At 42.8% G+C, this 24844-nt stretch overlaps 1 long non-coding RNA gene across 1 annotated transcript; it reads left to right on the top strand.

Annotated features, from left to right (window-relative positions):
- The first annotated feature begins 11875 nt into the window (after window positions 1-11875).
- Window positions 11876-13587, top strand: LOC138497487 (uncharacterized). Its single transcript, XR_011278595.1, has 5 exons — window positions 11876-12188; window positions 12690-12813; window positions 12932-13027; window positions 13119-13213; window positions 13381-13587. It is a non-coding gene; the product is annotated as an uncharacterized lncRNA (long non-coding RNA).
- Window positions 13588-24844: the final 11257 nt, after the last annotated feature.

Genomic DNA, 24844 nt, shown 5'->3' with positions numbered 1-24844 from the left:
CCAAAACACCCACAAACATCCAATCTTCTTGCTGGGTGTCACATTTTACTGAATTCAAGAAATCATTGTGAAATTGCAATATTCTGGAAAGCTGAATTGGTCATCAAAATAGCACAAGTTTGCCTGCCTGTGGAATCTGTCAAAATCTGGGCGCAGTACCAGCGGCCGCCTGAATGACTGTTTCAAAAGCCTGATTTGAAACTGCAAACTTGTACCATTAAGATCTAATGTCTGAAATCTAAGTGACCTGTTATCAAGAGTAACCTAGGTTGTAACTATTTAAACATCATGGTTTAGAGTCTGGAATCAGTGTTCTAGCTGCTTGTTTTAAAATTACAAGTTTATTTAAACAAAGAAAATTGCAACAAAATGACATTTACATTTAAGCCTGACTCCAAGCCAAACCACAAACAACTTCCCCAACAGGGACCAGTCACCTCCCTTCTGCTCTCTAGACCAGGAACTCGCACCCTTGTGTTGATTAAGAGGGGAGAGGAACTTGGGCTGCTGTGGAAAGAGCACAATGGACTTCCCCCAAGGCAAGGAGATGCTAATCAGGAAGAATCGTAAATGGCCTCTGCCAGAAGGAAGGGGGCGGAGATTGCTTCTTTGCTGCAAGAAGGAGAAGGAGGCGGGGACAGGCAGCCTTTTGTTGATTCACAATGGACAAAAAGCATATTTCTAAAAAGACTGATCATTTACTGTGTACAATTGTAAAAAATATGTAAACCCTGGACTTCTGAACCTAATTCTTGGCTGCACATTTTAAGAGGAGCCAGAACTCTGTACTATGTTCTGGGAAGTAACTGTAGCAATTATGGTCTTACTCCAAATGTATTTATGTCAAAAGCATGAAACTTCACACGCTTATGCCCATATGCAATGCGCACAGTTGTACATGTTTTTGGATAAACTAGATATTGTATTCCGGCCCAAAAGGGCAGAATTCTGTCAAAAGCCAACACAAGATCCAACAATGACGGGGCTTGGAAGAGCATTTGCTCCACAACATATGTGATCTAGATATTTTACTGTTATAAAGTTTGCAAAATTGTAAATATGTATTATGCTAAAAGTAGACTTCATGTTCAAAGGGACAAGGGGAGGATTCTCTGACTCCTAAACCGACATCATCATGGTGACACCCTGTTTTCTCCTCCAACCAAGGGAGAGGGGAGACTCTAGCAAATTGCCAGCCAAGGGGGCACGCTTAGGATAATTCGGTACACACACCCCTTTATCATGTGCATAAATAGAGAAAGCTGAGGACTTAGAAAGGACATACAGATTCACCAACTATCCTGATAATGGCAAAGCCCCCTGAAGGAGATCCATCCATATTCCTTGCTCCAGACTCCAGAAACTTGGCAAAGCAGACAGGCCCACTCTGTAGCTGAACTATTCTCATCTAGGCCTTAAACTTCCAGAACCAGAATCCCACAAACTTAAAGGCGAAACAAAAGCAGCAGCCGGGCTGTGCTGTAACTGCTTTCCTGCTAAATAATTATCTTCAGAACCGAGAAGGGCAGATTAAACCCAATCCTGTGCTGTGCTGTGTCGTGCTGTGCCAATCCTGTTGTGCGGTGATCAGAGCGCCGTGCTGATTGCAGACCCAGTCCTGTCGTGCGGTGTGCCCAGCAGCCTGTCCCAGTCTGGTGTGCCCAGCAGACTTCCTGTCCAGAAATCTTGACTGACCAGAATTCCTGACAGTTCTGTTCAAACATATATAGTGAGTATCCATAGTATAGGACTGTCAATAGCCTATGCACTGTCCATAGTAATCCCTATCTCAAATCCATCCTCTCTTATATCCAGAACTGCATTGTTAGAATTAGTTTGAATTGCCTGAACTCTCTATCTCATCCCTACTATCTTCCTTCTGTAATAGTATTGCTAAACATATCTTTGCGCTGATATATTTCATCTGAAGAAGGCAAGCTCCTCGGCAGGCAAAAACTTGATCCAGAGGCGTCCTGGTCTAGTGGCTGTGCTCCCGTGTCCCGTGTAGTATTTTCTTCTTCATAGTCATTCCCTAGTGTAAAGAAATCCTGTTTGTCTTTTGAAAGCGCATCCCTGTTTTCTCATTTTGGTGCATATTTAAAAAATGTAAAACACAAGGGACTGTTTTGGGTATTCTGTGGGTTGCCCAATACTCTGGTCACACTAGGAACTCACAGTTCAGTTTTTTTAGTGAAGTGGGATGGATCCTGGATCTGACTTTAAAGATCAGTAACGGCAACATCACAAGTACTGTGTACAACACACCGACAGACAGGAACTCGTTACTCACCTACAAAAGCTACCATCCACCCAGCCTGAGAAAAAATCTACCTCTGGCCAGTTCCTTCGGTATCGCCGCAACTGTACACAAGCTACTGACTACAATCAACAGTCAATAGCTCTAGCTAAAAAACTAAAGAACAGGGGCTACCCACAACAACTGGTCACACAAGCCAGAAAAAGAGCGAGAAACATCCCGAGGGAAACCACTCTAGAACATCACACAAAGGAAAACGTATCTGCCGAGCAAATTACAGCTGTACTTAGCTACTCACCCCTCACCAAAAAAATCAAGAAAGAGGTTCTGAAGCTCTGGCCGATTCTCAATGTCGGCTCCCAAATGCTGGACACCCCTAGATTTGCCATCAAAAGACAGAAGAACTTGAGAGACTCCTTAGTTCATTCATATAAGGAAACAACACCCAGAACCAATACTCTTTGGAACACGTCACAAACAACAGGCCACACACCTTGTGGATCATGTAATGCATTTTCGAGCACCAAGAGGTCAACTAGTATTAATATTGGCTGGCACTTCCCATGGACGCAAAAGAATCTCACAAACTGCAACAGCAGCAATGTAATTTACATCATAACATGCCCCTGTACCAAGCGCTATGTAGGAATGACAACAAGACCAGTCAGAATACGGCTTGCAGAACATCGATCTTGTATACGAACTAAAAAGTTAACTGCACCAATGGTGGAACATTTCCTTGAACATCAACATAATCCAGCAGATTTCACTTGGTCCATTATCGAGAAAATGGTGATACTCACGAGAGGAGGTAACATCCATGACCTCCTCTACAGAAGAGAACAATTGTGGATTGTTCGTTTGAAAACGGACAGGATCGGACTGAACGAACCGACCAGTTGGCAAACACTCACCACTATGTGAACATCAACCCATGACCTTGGCTACTTGGACTAGAAACCATGAGGATGTGTGTGTGAATGAGATGGTCTCGATGTATGGGGACCTTTGAGTGTATAGCAGCCTATGAGCGAATGCAGTAGGACAGTATCTGTATACATGACTAGACCTCTAGTTCCAGCCATTCATGTGCTCCACCATCTACACGGCGTAGCCTGGTGCTAAGATAAGATGAAAGCGCACTGCTTAGGCGTACACTTGATCTCGCTTTTCCCAAAAACCTGGTGTGTCAACAGACAGTCCGATGTGAAGCCTGACCCCAAGATGGCTGCCCTGAGACATCCCCAGGCGGCCATGTTGTCCAACAAGCGCGTGCCCAATGCGTCAGCGTCAGGACAATCATCAACATAAAGAGGTCTGGTGGACGGCGGTGTAGAGAAGACGCTGCGCGCAGCCCGCCAGACCTCTTTACAGACGAAAGCAGCAGGTAAGCCCCTACCTCATACAACGAGCACCAGACGCTCGCCTCCGATTAGCGGACACACACGATATATGCCCGGCCTCGGGCTAGATGTGGAAATCTAGAATGGGACATGGCACGCCTTCGAGCGGCCATACTCACAAAAATTTGACGCAATTGTTGGTTACTTAATGAGTTTGAAACAAATGTACACAATACTAGCATACATTGTGACTTGATTTACACATGTGCAAGCATGTACCCTAACCCGTTATTCATTGCGTTTTTGGCCCCTAGGTCTCAGGCTGCCTCACCCATCCGTGCATAGAATCATTTACCACATGGAAAGGGTAAGAATCCCCTCCCTTTTATACTGAACATGTGCAGTATGTCGAAATTGAACTATAGACAAGATGATCCAGTTGGTAAGGCACTGAATATGTTAACCTGCCCCCCCCTTTTCTCCCCTCCCCTCTTGTCACCCCTACAGGGAGAGGGCAACTGTGTGCCTCCTCAAGCCCTGAGGAATGTGGTGTAACAACTTTCATACCACAGAAACCGGTCGGCTATTGGGAGACCTGACCTAGTGCTCCAGTAAACAGCACTGGCAGGGTCTTCCCTACTAGGATCCTGAAAAACAAATATCAAGGACCCTACAAGATTCTTCAATGCTCAGATGCAAAAGAGCAACCCACTAGAGAATATAATGCACACTCTCCAGTCTTTTTCATAGACATTCCTGCACCTGCCTAACGGAGAAAGCTCATTAAAGATTTTAGAATTTCATCCGGAAAATGGCAGACACATATATAGTCGGGATCGGCTTTATGTGTTTTTTAGCACGATAGAGTGTTTTCGCATATTTAAAAAAAACAACCTCCATGAAAATGTCCATAATAATTTCAAATTTTATGCTAGAAACAAAAATACTGCATCTCAAATCCCTATAGTTTTCCCGCAATCACGATTACCGCACACAGAAAAGTTTGCCGCAAATGTAAAATATTACACGTTTAAAATAGCTTTTCATTGCACCCAACATCAAATTTCAGTTTGCACATTGCTTCTTGGTGTAAAATCATTGCTAGTGTTTGTCTGCAACCATAGAAAGTGGCTCCCATTACAATTTAAACAATTTCAGTCATTTAGCCCATATTTAGTGTTTTACCCAATTCATTCTCCAGATCACTGTAAAACCATTTTGACAGTTTGCCAATCAATTCTGCTTCTCTCTTGTGTTTGCTGGGGGGAAATTGGGATTGACATTGTATTTGAATTCTGCATTCCTGAAACCTGTTCTCTCTCCTCCTATCTCTCCATTGCATATTGGGGGGTTGAGGGATGTGCAGGGGGAAAGAGTAACAACATTGCTATTTGATTTGAACACCCACCCACAAAAGTATTATTGCTGTGCTGCATTGTTTTTGCTCATTATTACTCCTTGTGATTAAAGAGATTGCTTAGTTTGACATCACCCCATTGGTGATTATGGTATCCCCATTAAAAATAGTGTGATTATATTGTGAATATATAAATAAATATTTTAACTTTGCAAACCAGCCTGATTCCTGGTTTAGTGTGACCGGGGGTATTCCAAGAGAGGGGTGTGATATAAGTGGTACATCGTTCAGAATAAAAGAACTTTTAGACACAAAATAAATAAATAAGGATTTCAGTTGTGCATTACACGCTAGGCATTGACTTAGGTGAAGTGCCGGATTGAAATCACTTACAATATCATTCAGCAGAAAATGTTAGTCACGATTCTCATGCAGCCCCATAGGACTCCATAGAAGTGGGGACATGGAAGCACCAGCACCGTTGCCAACGGTCAGACCTGCCAGGCGCACAGGCCCAGGAAAGCAGAGTTGCGGTCTGCCAGTCCGGAAAGGGTACCAAGACGTTGCCATCAGCACCCTTATATCCAGATCGGCAGACTCGTAATGAGGCCCATTGTTTGAGATGCACATGCAGCTGATTGGATTTCTTTAAGACCATTTGAGTAATCTTGAACTCTACCACAGAAAGAAAAAAAGTGAACAATTTCAGAGAGGCCTTTGCTATAATAAAATAACCACATTTAGGACATCCAAAATTATATAGCGTTCTGAAATCTTGACGTATAAACTAATACATTTATTATGTGTTTGGCCCACAAACCAACTCCAGTCTGACACTGCTCTTCTTTAACATTTATCTTAGCGTATTGACAGACCTCATCTGTTCCTACAACCTCTGTTTCTTTTCCTATATAGATGTCACCCCAGACACTTTTTAGATTCAAGGACCACTTCATCAAACTGGGCACCAACTTCATCAATTGCATGACAAACGTCTCCGGATAGGTTAATGAATAGTGGCAATTGGGCCGAAAGCAAGTAGCTCCGGCCCAATTTCAACAGCACTTAGAAAAACTAGACATTCTGCACCCAATGCAATCTGGCTTTCGAACACAGCACGGTACAGAAAGAGCGCTATTGGATCTGCAATCACACATGCTTGACATTTTGGAAAAGGGCAAAGCAGACCTTCTAGTTCTTTTAGACCGGTCAGCTGCTTTTGATTTTTTAGACCATGGATACCTATTGGATGTTTTATTAACCATTGGGGAATGCTCTTAAGAAGCTTTAGACTGGTTTCACTCTTTCCTGAGCAATAGGGAATCCCGAGTATGCTGGGGTGGTGCTTTCGCAAATGGAGAGAAAATAATCTATGGAGTCCCACGAGGAGCTTGTCACCGGCCCTGTTCAATTTATACATGAAGCCACTTTGCGACCTATTATCCACCTTAGGCGTTTACTTTGCCAACTACCCGGATGACACTCAGCTCGTGATAGAACTAAGTGGTGACCATGAGATTGACTCGGCTAGGCTGAACTCCATATATGACTCAATGAAAGACTGGATGTCCAGTAACTGGATGTGTCTAAACCCCTCCAAGATGGAGCTTATGATCTTCGACTCCGTCCAGGCAAGAACTCAGCCCCAAATATAAAACCATGCACTTGAATGGTAATTGCATAGACATCTTAGAAAAGGTCAAGACCTTGGGTGTCCACTTAGAAGCCTCCCTTAGCTCTAAAGCGCATGTCAATGGAGTTGTCAACAACTCGCACTACCATTTGAGAGTATTGAGGCATGCCAAACCGTTCCTATCCCAAAAAAATTGCAAAGTCCTGGTCCAAGCCGTCATCATGCCAAGGCTGGACTAATGTAATGCTCTCCTATTAGGAGCCAATAAACACTACATAACAAGCCTTCAGATGATTCAGAACGAAGCGGTTAGGATCATATTTGACATCCCTAAGAGAGCACACATTTCCTGGGCTAGAAGGAAGATGCACTGGCTGCCGGTGTCTGCCAGACCAAGCTCAGAGGAACTCTCCGTTGCCCACAGATGCATACATGGAAATGACCCCACTTACCCCAAGAAATGCATAACATCATATATACCTTTTAGTTATCTCCGATCAGGCACTAAAGGACAACTTTCTGTACCATGCTCCAAAAAGTCCAAATGCTTTGGATGCTCTTTTGATGTCCTTACGGCCCTAGCATGGAATGCACTGCCCTTGAACTGATGCTACTTGTCGTTTAAGAAACAACAGAAGACCTGGTTGTTTGAAAACGCATTGTTCCCCTAGATTTGGCGTTCCAATTGCTAAGACCATGTCCTTGTCTGTAACTGTTTCCATGTTGTGTGTTCATGTTTTGCACCCTGAAGCCTGCATGTTTTGGCGTTATATAACTAAGTAAAGAAATAAATATAGACATAAATTCAAACCCGCCAAAATCATTTCATTCAGTTCTCAACCAATATATTACCTCAATCCCTGGGCCCCTACCCAACCCAAATACAAAAAGTCTTAAACTTAGGGATCATCAGCAATTTGGAGCTCACCTTTGACACCCAAATCAGCTCACTAGTTAAAACATTGTTTCTTTGCTCTCAGATCACTGACCTCTTCCCAACAAATCACATTTCGAATGTCAGCCATTCCTCTCATCTCGCCACCACTACAGCAGTGGAATCTATCTGGGCTTCCCAAGTCCCAAATTCACAGACTTGAGCTAGTCAGAAATGCAAGGTCCCACTTATTCGGCCTTCGATGCCATAATCACGTCTCTCAGGCAATTAGATCACTCCTTTGGCCTCCCATTCCGCAAAGAATCGAATTCAAGCCCTATATGTCCACTTTGCCTACCACGCTACGCTTCCCAATTTCATCTTTGAATTCCAGAAACATATACAAACACGATCACTGGTCATCCAACAAAACACTTCAGTTTCCTCCCACAGTCAGTCTTACAAGGTAAGACGGATGGGACTTCTCACTCCAAGGCATCACTCTCTGGAATCCTCTCCTGCCTCACATCCAGGACATAGCGGACCATAGGTCTTTAGAAAGTCACTGTACACTTGGCTATTCCAATCCACATACCAGTCATATCGTCCTCTCCCTCCAATCTTATGGTCTCATGGTCTTCGTCCGGACTAAAATACCATTACGTGAACGTTGCGCTTTACAAAAAATAAGTCACTAAATAGATAAATGGCTCTAGCGAAAATCTTAAATCTTTAAAATGAACGCTCTCTATCATTCAACAGCATAATATCACGCATAGAAAAAAAGGGCATACTAAAAGTAGTTTTTGACACGTTTGGGAAATTGTTGCCTGCTTATTGTATGTTAACAACCCAATAAAAAGGAATGCTGCCACAACAAAGAAGAGCTTGCCTAAGCTAACACGATTTGCTTTATTAAACACCCCCTCCTTTGGCTTTTGAGTGGCACAGTCCGGAGGCAATGTGATTTATATAGCGGAATACAGGGTGCATCAACCGGAAGTGTATGCTTGTGTATGACAGAGGTAGCCACAAAGTCTGCAGCAAGTAAAACACCTCACTGTGCTGGTCTGTCACGTGACAAGATATCACAGAAACAAAGTAGGTACGACATTTGGAAGTTAGATGTGGGTGAGTGTTCAGGGAGGAGTGGTGTGGGGGGACAGGCAAATAATGTCCAGTCATATTTTTTCTTTTTTTATTCTTTGCAAAGCCTTCGGAAAACAGAGGCATGTAAAAGACCAAACAATTCTCTAAGGACACAGCACTTATTGATTTAGTTAGGAGTTTTGTTGATTGTCACACACAACATTATGGTCACTTATTGGTTTTCAAAAGTAGTTCTCTGAGCAACATATGTTGAGTACAAGGTTAATTATTACCAAACCAGCTGCGAGGTGAGACCTCTTCATAGCTAGTTGTAAGTCAAATGCCAGCCTGAGTAAGATGTTCATTTATGTGTCATAAAGGAGGCAGTAAAAAACATAATGAAATAACGAGACTGAAAAACTTATTACAAGACTGCGAAAAACACATAATAACATTTTATATGGAAATGAAACACACGTACAAGACCAAGGGTCTTCCCCGCTGCCCCTCGGAGGAACTCAAGGGACATATATGAATTGTACTATTGGTTATTTGTCCTGGCCAAGGTCGGCTGCCCAGTAGGCATTAAGGAGGTATAGTGGAGCGCGGGCATGGGTGTCTTCATATGTGCATGCTGGCTGCAGGGGGTGAACAAGCGGGGCAGGTTGGGCACAAGCAAAGGGTCCCCACAAATGGAGCCAACCATGTTTGCAATTCAGCTTTCTGGTACCAGTAGCAGAGGTTAGGGAGGGGAAGGTGGGAACAGGTGATATCCTTTCCGAGGGCTACGGAGAAAAAACTGCTTGAGGGTTCGGGACCAAGCACCCCAATGTTATTCGGTCAAAGTGGGAGCTTAAGCATGTATGACTCATGGATACCAACATTCTCAGCGCGATAAAGCACATGAATATATCCAGATGGGGCAGCATTGCATCTTATATGATTTGAGCATGTATAAGACTATGAGGTGCGTTACATATGTATCCTACATATTATTTCCTCAATTTGGATACATAAGGTGACTATAAATGTGCACATATATTTCCATTGTGACGTACAGCAGTTGCATATCCCAGGTTTTGTATGTCATGTGTTGTTAGACCAAGCTTCCAATATTGCTCACTTGAAACTTTATAAAGTGATACACCAGGGAGGAACAGGGCATCACACAACACTGTATAACAACACCAAGCATACAAACATACAACAAACATAGGAAAAATGGTATGGGGGTGAAGAGGGATAGGCACATTCTCTCGCTCCACCTACTCCTATAAGGTACATGACACGGAGGAAGAACAGGAGATACTGTAATTGCCCATACTATTTTGGACCAATTCCTAGTGCTCCAATGATCGATCAGTATGTCGAGAGGTACCCACTCAGCCAGCCCTACAGACTGTATGCAGGAATACCTGACGGAATCTGATCCCCAACAGAGGATACCAATCAATTTTATTATGGAGCTGAGGGAATTGGCGCTCTGCAATAATTATTTTGAGTTCAATGGGACCTTCTTTCTCCAAACTAAGGGCACGGCGATGGGAGCTACCTTTGCGCCCAGTTTGGCTATTTTATTTATGGCCAAATTTGAGACAGAACATATCCTTTGCGAAGCTAATCCTTTCTTTAAAAGCATTACGAACTGGAGGCGTTATATTGATGACATTATTTTCATTTGGGAATGACTGGAAGCAGAACTACAAACCTTCCTTGAATGGTTGAATCACATTGACAACAATATTCAATTCACCCTTGAATATTCCAAAAAACTGATTGTCTTTTTAGACCTTGAAATTAAACATGACGAAGGTAGACTCAAATGTTGTCTTCATCGAAAAGAGAGTGCAAGAAACACACTATTGCACTACACCAGTGACCACCCTCGCCACCTTAGGGATAATCTCCCATATGGGCAATATTTGCGCATCAGGAGAAACTGCACAGATATACAAGATTTTTATAAGAAGGCGGATGAGTTGGATACGAGATTAAAAGAAAGAGGTTACCCAAAGAAGCTTATCAATCGGTCATGGAAGCGAGCACGCTTTACTGACCGAGATTCTCTGTTGACCGCTAAGACTCAGGCATCTGATAACAGTAAGATGACCTGTGTGCTGACTCATGGCTCTGAAACCTTCAAAATAAAGAAAATCATTCTTAAACATTGGGGCATTGTCAGATTAGATTTGCTTGAGGAACCTTTTCCTCATTTTGCTCTCAAAAGGGCATCGAACATCCGCGACAGATTGGTACATTCAAGCTTTCGGAAACATTCAGCAAAAACAGGACTCTGGGATTTGCCATCAGCAGAAGGACATTACCCCTGCAGTACCTGTACCGCTTGCACTTACACCAAGAACATGAAAGAATTTAGAATTGGAGAGAGGGTATGGGTCCTTCCTCATATTACCAACTGCAAAACGAAACAAGCCGTTTATTGCATTGAATGCCCCTGCGGACTGAGGTACGTGGGGCAAACTAGGAGAGCAGGACACATCAGAATATTAGAACACTGCTCCCGATTAGGTGCAAAACGACTATGGCACCACTAGTGAACCACTACACAGCATTAAAACACTCCCCCAATTAAATATTATGGTAGGTACTAGATGTAGTAAAGGGCTCTATCAATACATCGAAAAGTTTACTTGAGAAAGAAGCACGCTGGATTTTTCGGATGGAAACCCATACTCAAGGGTTAAATGAAGAATTTATTCCACCCTTGTAATTACACATGAACATATATTTATATATACTCATACTTCTCTGTTCATATATTTTCCAGCTTCGTTTACATCCGCGAAGATTAGTGCTAGTGACTGTTTCACCTGTCTTACATGGCCTCATATGCGAAATCTTGGAGGGTCTTATTTACATTGAAATCCAATAAAAATGTTTCTAAACTTGTGCTCTACTTTTATTATTCAGTGAGCACTGTACATATTTCAATGAATGTTTGTCATAACATCCATTTGGAATTATGCATATCTGTACACAGATCTGGCTTCATCTACAACACTTCTGTTGCCTTCTTTTATTGAATCAAGTAATCTTTGATGAATACATGACTTTCTGTGTTCAAGCTGAGTAACATCTAGTTTTGACTGTATCATGTTTATTTGCACATCGAAACCTGCAAGTTCTGTAAGCTAAATGCAGCCCTAATTTGCTAGTATGCATTGGGAGAACGGACTGCTCTTGGCCAGCACGCCAGGTCTGATGGCTTGGATTACAGGGGAGGGTGTGTCGCTTCCTGCCAATCACACAGAGTAATGGCACCCAACCAATAAACTCCCAGGAAAGGTAATCCAGCTATTACTTTATTTCTCCTACCCTGCAATGTTGCGGGTAGTGTTTAATTCAGTTTACCTCCATGGCCCTTCGCATGTTGCAGTGCCGTGGTTCATTCATAATCCACTACTTAGTCGTATCTGCTAATACAGCGTAAGCGGCACACCAGCCTCGTTTTCCATGATCGAGAGGGTGGTGTGCTGCATTCGACCTATTACGACTCGCCACGTCATCCAATAGGAAATATGTTGCACAGCAACGCAGCCGAGCAAGTTTCTTCCACAGCCAGCTTCTCCGCGACTGTACGGATTCACTTTGCGCCTCCATTCACAATGCCACGGGTGAGTACCCACTACCCATTTGCTTGTTCTCTTGCAAGTTTAATGCAACCGACAATCCAGTCACATTAGGCAAAGTATAGCAAGTAGCTCACTAAGCCTCGCTCTTTACTAAGAGGTGGGTGTTTTGCATTTCACTAATGGTATCCTGCCACGTCAGCCAGTAGGCAAGATTATGCACGGCAATCTAGCTAAGCAAGTTTTGTTACCGGCCAGCTTTTCTGCGGTTGTTCGGATTCATTCTGCTTCTTTCCCCAGAACGCCCCGCAGTCATCAGTTTTGATTGTTTACAAATTCGGCCAAATGCAGCTACGCTTTAGCGGCCACACCACCGAGTAACGCATTTTCTGTTACTTTCCATTTCCATGTACAGGGCACTTTGCAAGCCTTAGAACGCTGATTAGACATTCTGTTTTAGCACTCTATGGGTGTCTTTAGATTGATTGACTGCTTCAACTGTAGCACCTTATGAGACAAATGAAACTTCAATATTCTTTTTCACAGGTTCCTTTTTCAAAATAATGGTTGGGACCCAGCAGCAGCACAAAGCTACGAGGTGCTTTCTACACATTTCAACACTTATTAATCTAGTTGACCAAGCAGCGAATTTAGAACTACATTCCGACAAGTAAGCATTATCATATTGTCGGCTTTATTGATTTATTTATTTCATTTTAATTTATTTTACTCTGCAACTTTCGCACAACTGAGTCAATATAATTAATATCAGACCCATTGTCCACTAGATTGAATATTGTTGAGCAACTTCTGGCACTTGATGGTATCTTCAGCAACACAGGTTTCCCACTATGCTTTGAGTTTTTAACATAATTGAAAACCAGGTAGGTGGTCTTCCACCATTTTTCATTCATGTAGCAACAACTTGACTTACCCTTTGAAAAGCTAATAGTGGACTACTTTGTTATTCCACAGATGTAACGGGCGAACACCGTTCCCAACCTCAGGCTGTGCTTCGTGGGTTAGCGCCATGGAATCTTGTCCATAAAATCCTCCCAGCATCGGTCTGGGTAAGGCTCTTTTCTGGAACAATTTGAATTAGTAGTCGTACAAATTCATCAAATAACATGCCATTACCCTGTTAACTGTATATAATCTATATAGAGGCCTACATATAGAAAAAATCTTTTTTATTCACAGAGTTTGTAAAAAAAATGTGTTTGTCTGCTTCCCGTAGGGATTATTACTTCACACTCTGCCCTGAGGAAGGTTTTTCAAGATATTGATGGTCTTTCAGGTGGCCCGCCGAAACGTAATTAGGTCTTTGTTTGATGGCAGTTGATGCTTCTCGAGACCGTGTTTGAACTAAGAAAATGTGGAATTTTACGTAGGCAGACCTGACAAATTACTGTATTGTGAAAATAAATGTATTCATTATTTTGTATTTTTATTGTTGTTTTTCATTCACTTTTTGTTGGTGTGATTTGTTCATTCGTATGTATTTCATTGTCAAGATTGTTCACCTATAAGGTATTCTTTGTTCATTTATTGTCTGTGGATGGTTGTACAAGTAATCCCTCTTTATTTTTAATTCCCCCAACAAACAAAAAACTTTCATTACCTTGCAAAATTTGTGTTTCCTATTTAATAAAACACACCATTTATTTCAACACAAGTTTTCTTCTCTCACTTACCTCTTTAGATTATATATTTTGGTTCTTCAGGGTAACTAAAACATTGGATATCTTTGATACCTATCATGAATGAGTTTTTAAAGAAATTAGGTTAAATTTACTTAATACAGCTCTTTGGAATTTCTGTTACATTTTGGACCCCCACCATAGCTGTACCACTTTTGGGGAAATCCCCTGTTTTAGTTTGCTACAGACTAGGAGCGGCACAAACCATACCCAGAGAGGAGGAAGAGCCTCAGGCTGCAACTAAGGAGACATCAATTGACAGTATCGATTAAAGCACCGAGAAGCCACGTTACTGACATTGTTAGAGACACCACGACATAGCAGCGTTATACAGAAAGCACATGTGCCATACGCACATTGGGACACAAACACACACCCGAATACATGAAGAACACATGCGTAACGGTTCTATGAGTTGGAGGACAGATACATATACATACTGTCTTTGCTTTTATTATTTTATCATTAGCCTACCCGCAGCAACACAAACCGCAAGAAGCAAGACATCCTGAGTAAAAGCTTGCAGATGCTTATATGCAAATAACTGTATGGAGCTGCAGGAGCCGCTATGGGACCTGACAGAACCACGCATGACTAACATATGGAAATTATAGAATAGCACAAACATGTAGAAGACATTGTATGCCTTAGGAAATTCACAGCAGGTCACAAGCCTCTCAGTAAGAGCTGAGCCGAATTCAGACTGAACAGGAGAGCAAACGTGTGAGACAGAGCCTGCTGCCAAGGCCACCAGATACAAGGGACATTCCATTCCCTGAACGACAGTAATACCAGCTGCAGTAAATGTGAATAATTCCTCATAATTCAAAGTAATTCAGAGTAGCAGAAGCCCCAAATCGTTGTCTCCGAACACGTGACCTGGCCTACTCAGATGATGAATCGAAACTAGAAGCTGGGAAAAAGACAAAGATGTTAAAACGTGAGACAAGTGTTGCACAATGTGAACGGGCAATCTCATATACTATGGTGGTACACACAAGTTACAATGCAGACACATAGTCATTCTTATTACCTTGAGAAGGTACACAGAGAGCTGGGAATAATTTTGAGTCCCAGGCCTGGGGACATCAGTTCGAGCCAACCACAGTTCAGTATCCTAGGGGTGGGTAGCAACGGGCAACAACCACACTGCAACATTGTTTAGAGTTAGTAATTTGGGGAAGGACCAGGCCAACCACCTGATATGCGAGGGCCAGTAGAGTAATTCATATATGGGGCAATATAGGGTATTATGCTACCGACGGCCAATCCCAGATACCGATAGGTTTTCTGGAGTAGGGCTCAGGTTGTGATGTCATTATGACATAACCAGCATACAAAACAGGCTTGTGAGCCAGGAATCGTTGAGATGTCATGGGATTTCCAATCCTTGTACTAATCCCTGTTGGTTTTGGCTGTAATAAACCGCAGTTTGAACTTGCTGTCTGGCAGGGTCAGTGTTCCTTTTTGGGGGAAGGTGTTGGGCCTTCCGTGAGTCCGTAAACTCCTAGTAGCCATCAAACCAACCCAGGAGTTTGTCCCCAACAGGGGGAGCATGCATTCCAGACATCTGGAGCCCCAACTGAGAAGTTCCAATCTTCTAAGTTTGTCTCAGATCCCTTTGATATTGTGAGGTACATGCTCTGTGAGCACCTTGAGTTGTGGAAAGATGCCCTTAAACACAGCACACAGCACTGTGCATTTGAAATGGGACGTGCTTCAGACAGACATGAAAGATGTAAATCGGAGCACGATTTGATGCTTTAACAGAATCATGACACTACTTGTGCGCTATAGATGCGCAATATCTATGCCTCAGCCATCAAAACCATAGACCTTGAAGTGCAAAACCAGTGCAGTGATATGCATTGCTCACTGTATACCTTCAATATTACGTACATTTCTGTATTACCTATAGCCCATCACGTGTATAACTTAGGACATTGCGTGCAGGGATCCATACAACTGATGGAGCAATCATTGAACAGAGCAAATGTTTCAAAAAGTCTGATTAATACTCTACTCAGAGAAGTCACAGTTAAATTGAAAATGTAAGTTTTCCTAACATTTCCTCTTCATATACTCAAGTGACAAATAAGGAGGACTAAGTACCAGGCACATAAAGAAGTAAGGATAAGTGGATCAAAACTGATATCCATCAATAGAATGGCACAGGTATTACAACAGATTGAAATTATTGATAAATCCTGATACTGCTAATCCTTGATGAACATTTTGGAGACTTAGGCATCTTTTCCATACATTTTCATCTGCACACCCTAATCGGTACTTCAAGAGGGACCCCATATGTTTGGTACTGCATACTATTAGTGCCCCACAGTCTACCCAAAACAAGTATCAGAGTTACACAATCTACATCCACTGTCAGCCTCAGTTATTAAGCTTCTCCTAAGCAAGATCTCCTTCGTAAGAAGCATGTTCCAACGTAGCCAGAGAAGTATAGCCCTATGTTGTTGATTAGGGAATTGGGAGATCAGTATAGACGGGTTTCCTCAACGTTTATGCTCATGGGATAAATGTCTCATAGAGGAGTAAGAGTGAAATGGATCAGTCGTTATGGCCCAATCAAGGTAAAAAGAGCCCTTTTCACCTTCGTCTGGCTAGTAGTTAGAGTCTGCAGATCCAAGCAGGTTCTTGAGAGGATGGCTTCACATTTCTTACCAAGCTGAGCCAGATAATGGGAGTTCACGTGGGAGTCATTGTGGCAATTAAGGGCACCACCCAAGGTCTCATACAGGGAATCTGCAAGTGGTGAGGTCAATTTTAAGTATAATGACAACAGGCGCCGCTCAACACGGGCTGTTAAGGATGTTACACCCAATTTGAAACTAATAGCCACAAGAGGAATTGCATTGGGGATACCCAGAATCTTTCGCCACAGCTTAGCCTTGATCCTATCTAGAAGTTTAAATATGGCATCACCATAGAGCTCAAGACCATATATTAGCTTTGGGACGAGTTTCCCTTCATAAAACATAAGGGCCAGCCTTGGGGAGAATATTCCAAATTTACGATCGATTTTAATAATCTGACACCGGAGCTGGGCTGCATTTTGCAGAATATCTGAGATCATTTGTATACCTGTGTTGGCCCCAAAGTGGAACCCCAGATATACAAAGCTAAGGCTGTTTGTGATATTTACATTTTCAAGAAACCAAGAGGCGTTGCTTTTTATTTGACTTTCTCTTTGAAAAGGCCAAGATTTTGGTCTTACTGGGATTGATAATTAGCCCATTCTCTTTAGCATATTTTATAGAGATATTCAACAGCCTTTGGAGACCAACCTTAGCTTTGTCAAATATCAAGAAATCATCAGCTTAAGCTAGCCATGAGATTTTACACTGGCCTACCTTTGGTGTAAAAAGTCCCCCTTCACTAAGGCAGCCGGCCACGTCAGACAAGTATTGTTTAAATAACCAAGGGGCCAAGATCCAGCCCTGATTTAGGCCCCTATACAAGCATGTTCTCCATGAGAGATCACCCTTTTGAATCAGCCGAATCTAGATTCCAGAGTTTTCATAGACACCATTGACTAAGCGCAACAGCCCCGACGACATACCCCAACCAGCCAATTTAGACCATAACTGGTTCCGATCGACACAGTTGAAAGCCGCCGAGAGATCAATTAAGGCCATATAGGTGCAGCCTTCGGGCTCAGCCCATGCCGATTCTTGTATTGACTTTACTATGAGCCATTTATGTTGGGTGAATGCCCCTTACGAAAGCCCCTCTGTAATCTACTAAGCCCATGAGTAGCAGCCACCCATCGCTCCAAGTGAGTTAGAAGAAAAGCAGAGATGATCTTGCAGTCAGCATCAATTAGAGAGATTGGCCAAAAATGTTTAGGCTCCGACCTACTGCCACATTTAAAAGTTGGTACCACATGGGCCGTGCTCCAAGAAGCTGGTAAAACCCCTGTATGGATAATACTTCCAAATTGCATAAACAACATGTTTGCCCAGCTAATTGGGTCAGCCTTAAAGGTGTTGTTAGTAAGGCCATTCGGGCCCGGGCACAAGACTTTTTACACTTCTTTAGTAGGAGGTAAATATCTTCAATATCTAGGTCCGGCTGCCAAGAGTAGTCATATACGGCAAGGCTACAGAGAAAATCAGTACCAATATTACTAGCAGAGGAGCCAACTAGAGTTTTAAAAAAATCAGACCCATTCCGGATCGATTTGCAATCGTTTTAATGTTTCTGCCTGATTTTCTTTACAATTCTAGCTCTAACAACTGCATCCTCAGTTGAATCCCCAAGTTTCCCATCTCCCTCCTTATGGTAGATTTAGCTGCAGCAAGCACTTAATTATAGTATTGGGGGAGGGGGCGGGGAGGGTCTATATGATTTCATTGGCTTAAATCTAGGGTTAGATCTTACCTGAGTTACCAAGTCAGTAATGAAATTCTGAGACCCATTGACATTAAAGTTAAGCATTTTCTGCTCTAATGTTGTTGCTGACATAATTGAATGGAAATCATGGTTTAGGATGTCACTATTGGAGTCCGACCATCCAATTGCATTGCCTGAGAGGTTAGTACTTAGATGTAACGGATCGATATATACTCTCTGGTAATCAGGACAATATCAAAGTCCACCTTTAAGATGGCATGATCACTCCAATTGTTCCTTAACATAGAGTATGGGGTACAGCAATTTGACAAGTAATCATCAACAAAGATGTAATCCAAGGTTGAAGATTAGCCCTTCTATAACATGTATGCATTTCCACCCATGTAGCTTGATTACAGGACTTCCCGGTGAGGGGCTGCAGCCCAAGCGCCCCCAAGGAAAGGTACCAGCCTCTTCCAGCTTGGGATTTGAAATTCTGCGATATCATATCCGAGGATAGATCACACAGATCACAATCCGAATCTTGGAAGAGACAGTTTGCATTTAGGTCTCCTGCTAGTATAACTCTTCCCCAGAGGTTATTAGATGACCACACAGTTATACATTCACATTCCACCTCCAAAAAATAGGTAAGATCAGCAACTCCCTTGTGCCAGTATGCTTTCACTACCAAACATTTAGTGCTAGATCTGTAGAACAAAGGGCCACCGCCATTGCTCCGAACAGAAGGTCAGCAATGGCTACCTACAGCAGTCATTCCCAAAGTTGAGTGTACTGCAATTAACAGCCCTATCGATGCCCTCCCACCCTTAATTTTAACAGATTAGGCAACATGAAATTAAATGAGATGAGGATCACACATTAGTTAGGCGGGGATGCTGGGATTCGTGCCCATTCTGCAAATTCTGTCATTTTCTTTTCCAATTCTTAGCATGAACTAAGACAACGCAATTTTATAGAAGTGACATGGAAAGTACACAAATCGCATAACCCAACATACAGTTTTTTTTAAAACAAAGTGCTATAGAAGTGTATTATGCAAAATGACGATGATTCTAGTTCATTGTCTCCAGCATCAGGGTAAGTATTAAAGTACCAGCAGTCTCATTGATGTGATCTTAAAAGATTGTATCTGGGTTTCTCTTTTGAATTTTAAAGCTTTAAATACGTAACAAACACAGGCTTTTGAAATTGTTATTTATAAATGTGCAGATAAACCTTTGAATTGTACAAAAAAGGAAGCCGTTTTGTGTCAAATGAGCAGACCTTAAAATGTACTTGCCAGAGGCCTGCAATATGTTAGTCACATTGTTCTGTGTAGAACCCCTCCCACGCAAATGGCTTATTTAAAAGGAAAGATCAGGTAAAGGGCTAAAAAGGCAGGCCTCTTTTCACAGAAGAAAGCACAGTACTGTCTGTGATATAAAATGATTTGTCAAGGATCACTGTATCATCTGCTAAGAAAGCCAGGACCCGAGAATGAATGCCTTGGTTTCACAGTCTTGAACATGATTACCTAATCACCTCTCCAGACTAACACTTATGCTCATCATTAGGGGTGGCTGCCTAGGTTTTACAACCACCCGTCTGAAGAAACCGATTACTGATTTCTAGACCGTCACCATACTGATGCTTTTTGTTTTTATAGCATCTACTATCTGGTGCAGATACATTGCAGATAACAGCACCTGCTGTGCTACAAAACAAAGTACATATACATGCAGTTTTATCGACTTCCGACATAGGAAAGGCTGAGTCTGCATTTGCTAGAATTGCAACCTTGCATATGAACACACACATCTTTGCAATGAGTGCTTAACACACTAAACTATCTTCTGAACAATTGCAGCTCTCAAATGTATGTATCAATATGCATTTATTTATTGTATTTTTAAAGCGCTCACACAGTTCGAGGCGCTGTTAGAATTGTTTTTTGTTTTTTTTAGTTGCGAAATTGTTTATTTTTTTTTGTCTTAGTTGTGTATTTATAATGCGCTTAAACACCCAGAGGTTTCTAAGCACGGACCCAGGGATCGAACCTGTGTTGCTACATGGCGTCTTGCTTCCAAGGCAGTCCTGGGACATTTAAACTTTGGCTGTTGCACATGATCAAGAGGGTCCCCACAAAAAGGTGAGACTGCTACAGGAGGGTGTGCTATAGTGAATGCACGAACTATGTGTACTACAGTGAACATAGAAAGCATTAGAGGATGAATTAATCAGAGCAGAAGGTTGTCGTCAACAAAAGACAGGCAATAGGTTCAGCCTCAGCAGCATGCCGTAAAACATCCATCATGTGCCATTTATGTCTGTTCAACAATGGAAACTGACTTCAAAAGATCATGCAGCCTTGTGGGGGCAAGCGCCCCTTTTGCCCTCCCATAAAGACGTCTCTGCCTCCAAGCAGTTAACGGTTTCTAGAAAATGACACCCATGGAGTATCACCGTTGAGCAGTTGGGGTCCCGATGTAATATAACGGGGAACAGCTACAGATTATCCAGGATGGAACACGACCATAGTGGTCTTCCTTGTTTGCCCCACTACCATTTTAGAGAAATGGTTAAAGGAGTTGCTGATGATGCATGTACTGAGCTAAACTTTAAATAAAGAATATTAATTATATAAAAATACCTTGCTCTTCTTTCATACGTTTAGTCTTAACTTACCACATGGCATCCCTCACTCATGGGGTTTAGCCATCACACAAGTGTCCAGCAGTCATGTCCTAGGTAGGCTTCCTCACGTGTTTCTGGTCCCACTACATATTATTGCCCTATTCCTTCACTACAGTCCGCAGATCAGATAGCCCGGTCAGTTAAGCGCAAGCTTCAGAGATCTCTGTGAGCATTCTGCCATCACATTTGCAAATCAAAGAAAGAGCTGACTCAGTCCTCCAACGTGTGGCTCAATACATTGAGTATCATTGAGTCGTGTACTAATAGCACATATATGCACCCGGCAGCAGTTCTAGAGTGCCCAATAGAAATGCAGTCTTTAACTACCCATATAGACTGCATCGTGAGCACTCTGACTCAGCCTGGCACAGCAAATTGCTACCATGCTATCACGCTGAGACCCGTGTCCAGACACCTACCATAACCAGTGAAGGCCACTTACACCCACGTGGCTCATTGGTTTCATGGCTATAAACAGCAAAGAAAGCCTTGTGCGTCGCAGAAGTGGAGTGTTGCTTGCTTGGCAGCCAGCCTGCCATTCGCCTTTCTTTTCTCCCCTGCACACTGTGCATAAAAGGAAACAAAAGAGGGAGGGGCACAGCCTTGTGCTAATGTCATAAAAGACCGTAGTGGTGGGAGCAGTGATTGTTTGGGATAATGTCCTTCCCCCCCCAATTTACAGCTTGAGGCGAAGTAGGTATTATCCTGTGATCATGACCCTCCACTGGGTCTATAGTGATTAATTATTACAGTGCATAGAAGAGGGAGGAATCCCGTATAAGGCACTATATACAAACACAATCACATTATGATTAGTATTACATTCCACTTGTTTCCTTACCATTTTGATAAACATGGGCAGGTGTTCTCTGGATTAACACCTTTCATTATAGGTTTGTGAAAATACAACCTGAACAATGAGCCTATCTTCTTGCCTTCTTGGTTTGCGTTACATTTTTGGGTTGTACTTTCCAAGTCTGTGACTGATGAAAATCAATTTCGCAGCATTAGTTTGCCTTGTGTCAGCCCTGCAAGGATTCGGGCCTGTTTTCCGCCGTCTGAACGTAGATGTCTGAAGCCAGGGCTTAACCAGCTCATGGACTCAACGTGGACATTCCATTTCATGCCTTCCATTGCACCCCATGACAACAATTGCTCATTTTCACATCACAGTTCTCGTGATGCTCTGCTCCCGAATCGACTTGGAAAAAGAATCTGAGACTCTAGAGAACATACAGCAGCAAAACCATTGCCTGGTATGGAGATCTAGAACCGAACAGGTACATTCATTTCAGGGACTAGTGCATAAGAAATAAAACATTAAAACCAGAAATTAATGTGAAGGCTTAAGAACTATTTCTGCATGTGGTGCGCGCTTAGGCAGGGCACATTGCTCTGGTGGATGATGGAGTAGTTTTAAAGTGCTTTTAAATTGGCATGAGTTAAATGTTGACCCTTTATTTTCAAGAGGAAATACAAGGGTACTGTAGTGTTGGGAGTGTGTGTGTGGTGGGTGAATATACGTCAGTGTAAGGAGTGAATGTGAATTGAATAGTACTAGGTGAAAGGGGGGTGTTTGTGTAGTGGAGTTGGAGGAGAGTAGTGGCAGGAGGAGAGCATTAGTGGTAGGAGGGGGCTAGTAGTGGTAGGAAGGGTGGGGCAGTAGTGTAGGAGGAAGAGTGCTAGTAGTGAGTGAGGAGGAGTAGCATGGGAGGAGGAGCAGATGTGTGAGAGGAGGAGTGGTAGAAGTAGAGGGGGAAGAATGGGATTAAGAGTTAACTTCAAAGGGCGGAGGGAGGAGACAGGTGGAGTGAAACATTGGAGGGACAGAAGGATGGTGTGGAGAAGTCAGGAAGAGGAGAAAGGCAGAGTTGAAGGGCATGGCAACAGTGGTTGCGAGTGGAACCAGGGACATTTTACAGTACAGTTGCAATGCACAATGCCATTCCCATTGCAACACACACATGTGGTGAGAGTAGGGAAAGTTAGAAAGTCCCAGAGGGAGTAGAGAGCCACCAGAGAGTAGGGGTTAGCAATCAGTAGCACTAACCAGGAGTTACAGACACCGGGTTAAGTATTTGAATGTTGCTGAATTAGCATAAACCTTTTGGAAAGCTCACTTTTGCAGGACTTGTACTTTGCAAATTGCAAATTTTTCCAAGAATAAGCCGGCCTTACCCCTAGGCTTACAGGATAAACATTACGAACTCTAGAAAAAAAGGCGTCGCTCATGCACACCACAGAGGAAAACAAAAGAAGGACTAGAACGCATTTTCCATTCTCGTCTTGAAGGAATTCTCGGTCGAAACAAAGCTAGACAGAGGATCACCCTGACATCAAACCAAGATGATGAAAAATGTGAGTCTCATTATGAGTCTGGCCGAACAACCTAAATTCATTTACGGTTACCGCAACTCATTTTTCTGGTAAATATGACATATTATGAGTGGCACTGTTTTTCACCATGATGGAGTCGCGCTGTATGCATTTGGGGTTGTCAGATCAGCCACAGGCAGTAATTCTCCCAATTCTACCTTCTTTTGCATTTCACTATGTGGCTTTTTCTAAACCTTATCATGTGGCCATTCCTATTATCGATCACTGCCCTATTATCTCTACTGGCTATTTCCTTCCCTCATGCCATTGTTCTCCTTCCTCTTGTGATGCTGCGACCCCTTGTCGGTCATCATTTTACTCCATCGTCATGTTTGAGCATTTGATTCTTCTTTCTTTCTGTTGTTCCACCTTCCTGGCCTCCTTTCCTTTGTCCTTTGCATTTGCTTCCTTACGTGCTGTTGAAGCCGATTCTTTTCTCTCATCTCCTATTAGTCCCGCACGGGACTCTGAGTATCCTCCTTGGTCTTGCACTCCTTCCCATAAGTCTCCTCAACCCTGGCTAACTCCACTGCTTCAGACTCTTTGCAGTGCTGTTCGACAAGCTGACCGAGCATGGAAAAAGTCTCACGCCTTCGATGATCCAGATTTCTTTCTTCTCTTCATGCTACATACGATCAATCTCGTTTTAGTACCAGGTTAATCTTGTAGCTCTTTCTCCTCATCCTCAACCAACGTTTTTATCATATTGTAAATCAAATACTGTCTCCTACTCCTGATTGCTCTTTTTTCTGTGGCTGCTTCTAACTTTACCTCTTATTTGTCCTCTACAATTGAGACCATTCGTTCCTTCATTTCCCTCTTTCACTTCCTCAGGTTCTTACGCAGATTTGATTGACAGATATTTCGTGTCATCCTTTTCATCTTTGTCACCTTTTATCAGACTCTGATATGTACACATTTCTCAAAGGGTCCATCCAATGGCTCCACCCTCTGATCCTCTACCTTCAGTTCTCATGCCAATTATATATCCTCTTTCAATTCGAAATCGTACTATTCTATGTAATCTTTCTCTTTCCTCTGGCCTGTTGCCTTCCGTTTATGAACTTGCCAGTATTACTGTTACTCTAAAGAAGCCACCCTTAAATGCTTCAACTCCATCTATTTTTCATTCAGGTTCTTCTGTGCTATTTCTCCCAAAAACTCTAGAATCGGTGGTTTACTCTCAGTAGGCCTCTTATATTGTCGAGACCTCCCTAAAAATAGTGTGCTAGCAGAGGGCGAACTTGCAGTGGAGCGGCCTTCAGATTGCGATCTTCCGCAAAGTCGTTCTACTGTAACAAGAAGTGCAGGGGGGAGGGGAGTGGTGGGGGGGCAGGGGAAGGTAAATGATGGTCAGGGGAGGGGCAACAATACATGGGGGAGGAGAGGAAGGAGAGGGGCAAGTGTCAGGGGGTGCTGGACGAGGGCCCCCATCTTAGTGCAGGGACAGGGTAAGACCAGACTGAGGAGGGATACCCAACTCACCAGGTAAGTCAGGGAAGGGGGCTCGGAAGGGCAGTGCTGGTTAAGAGGATGCTGGTATAGACTGGTTAAGGATGGCCTGGTGTTCTGTAA

The sequence above is a fragment of the Ambystoma mexicanum genome, chromosome 5q, assembly GCF_040938575.1.
Source record: "Ambystoma mexicanum isolate Mex_15411 chromosome 5q, UKY_AmexF1_1, whole genome shotgun sequence".
Taxonomy (NCBI): domain Eukaryota; kingdom Metazoa; phylum Chordata; class Amphibia; order Caudata; family Ambystomatidae; genus Ambystoma; species Ambystoma mexicanum.
Note: the sequence above shows the minus strand (reverse complement) of the source record. Positions and strands in the feature narration are given on the sequence as shown.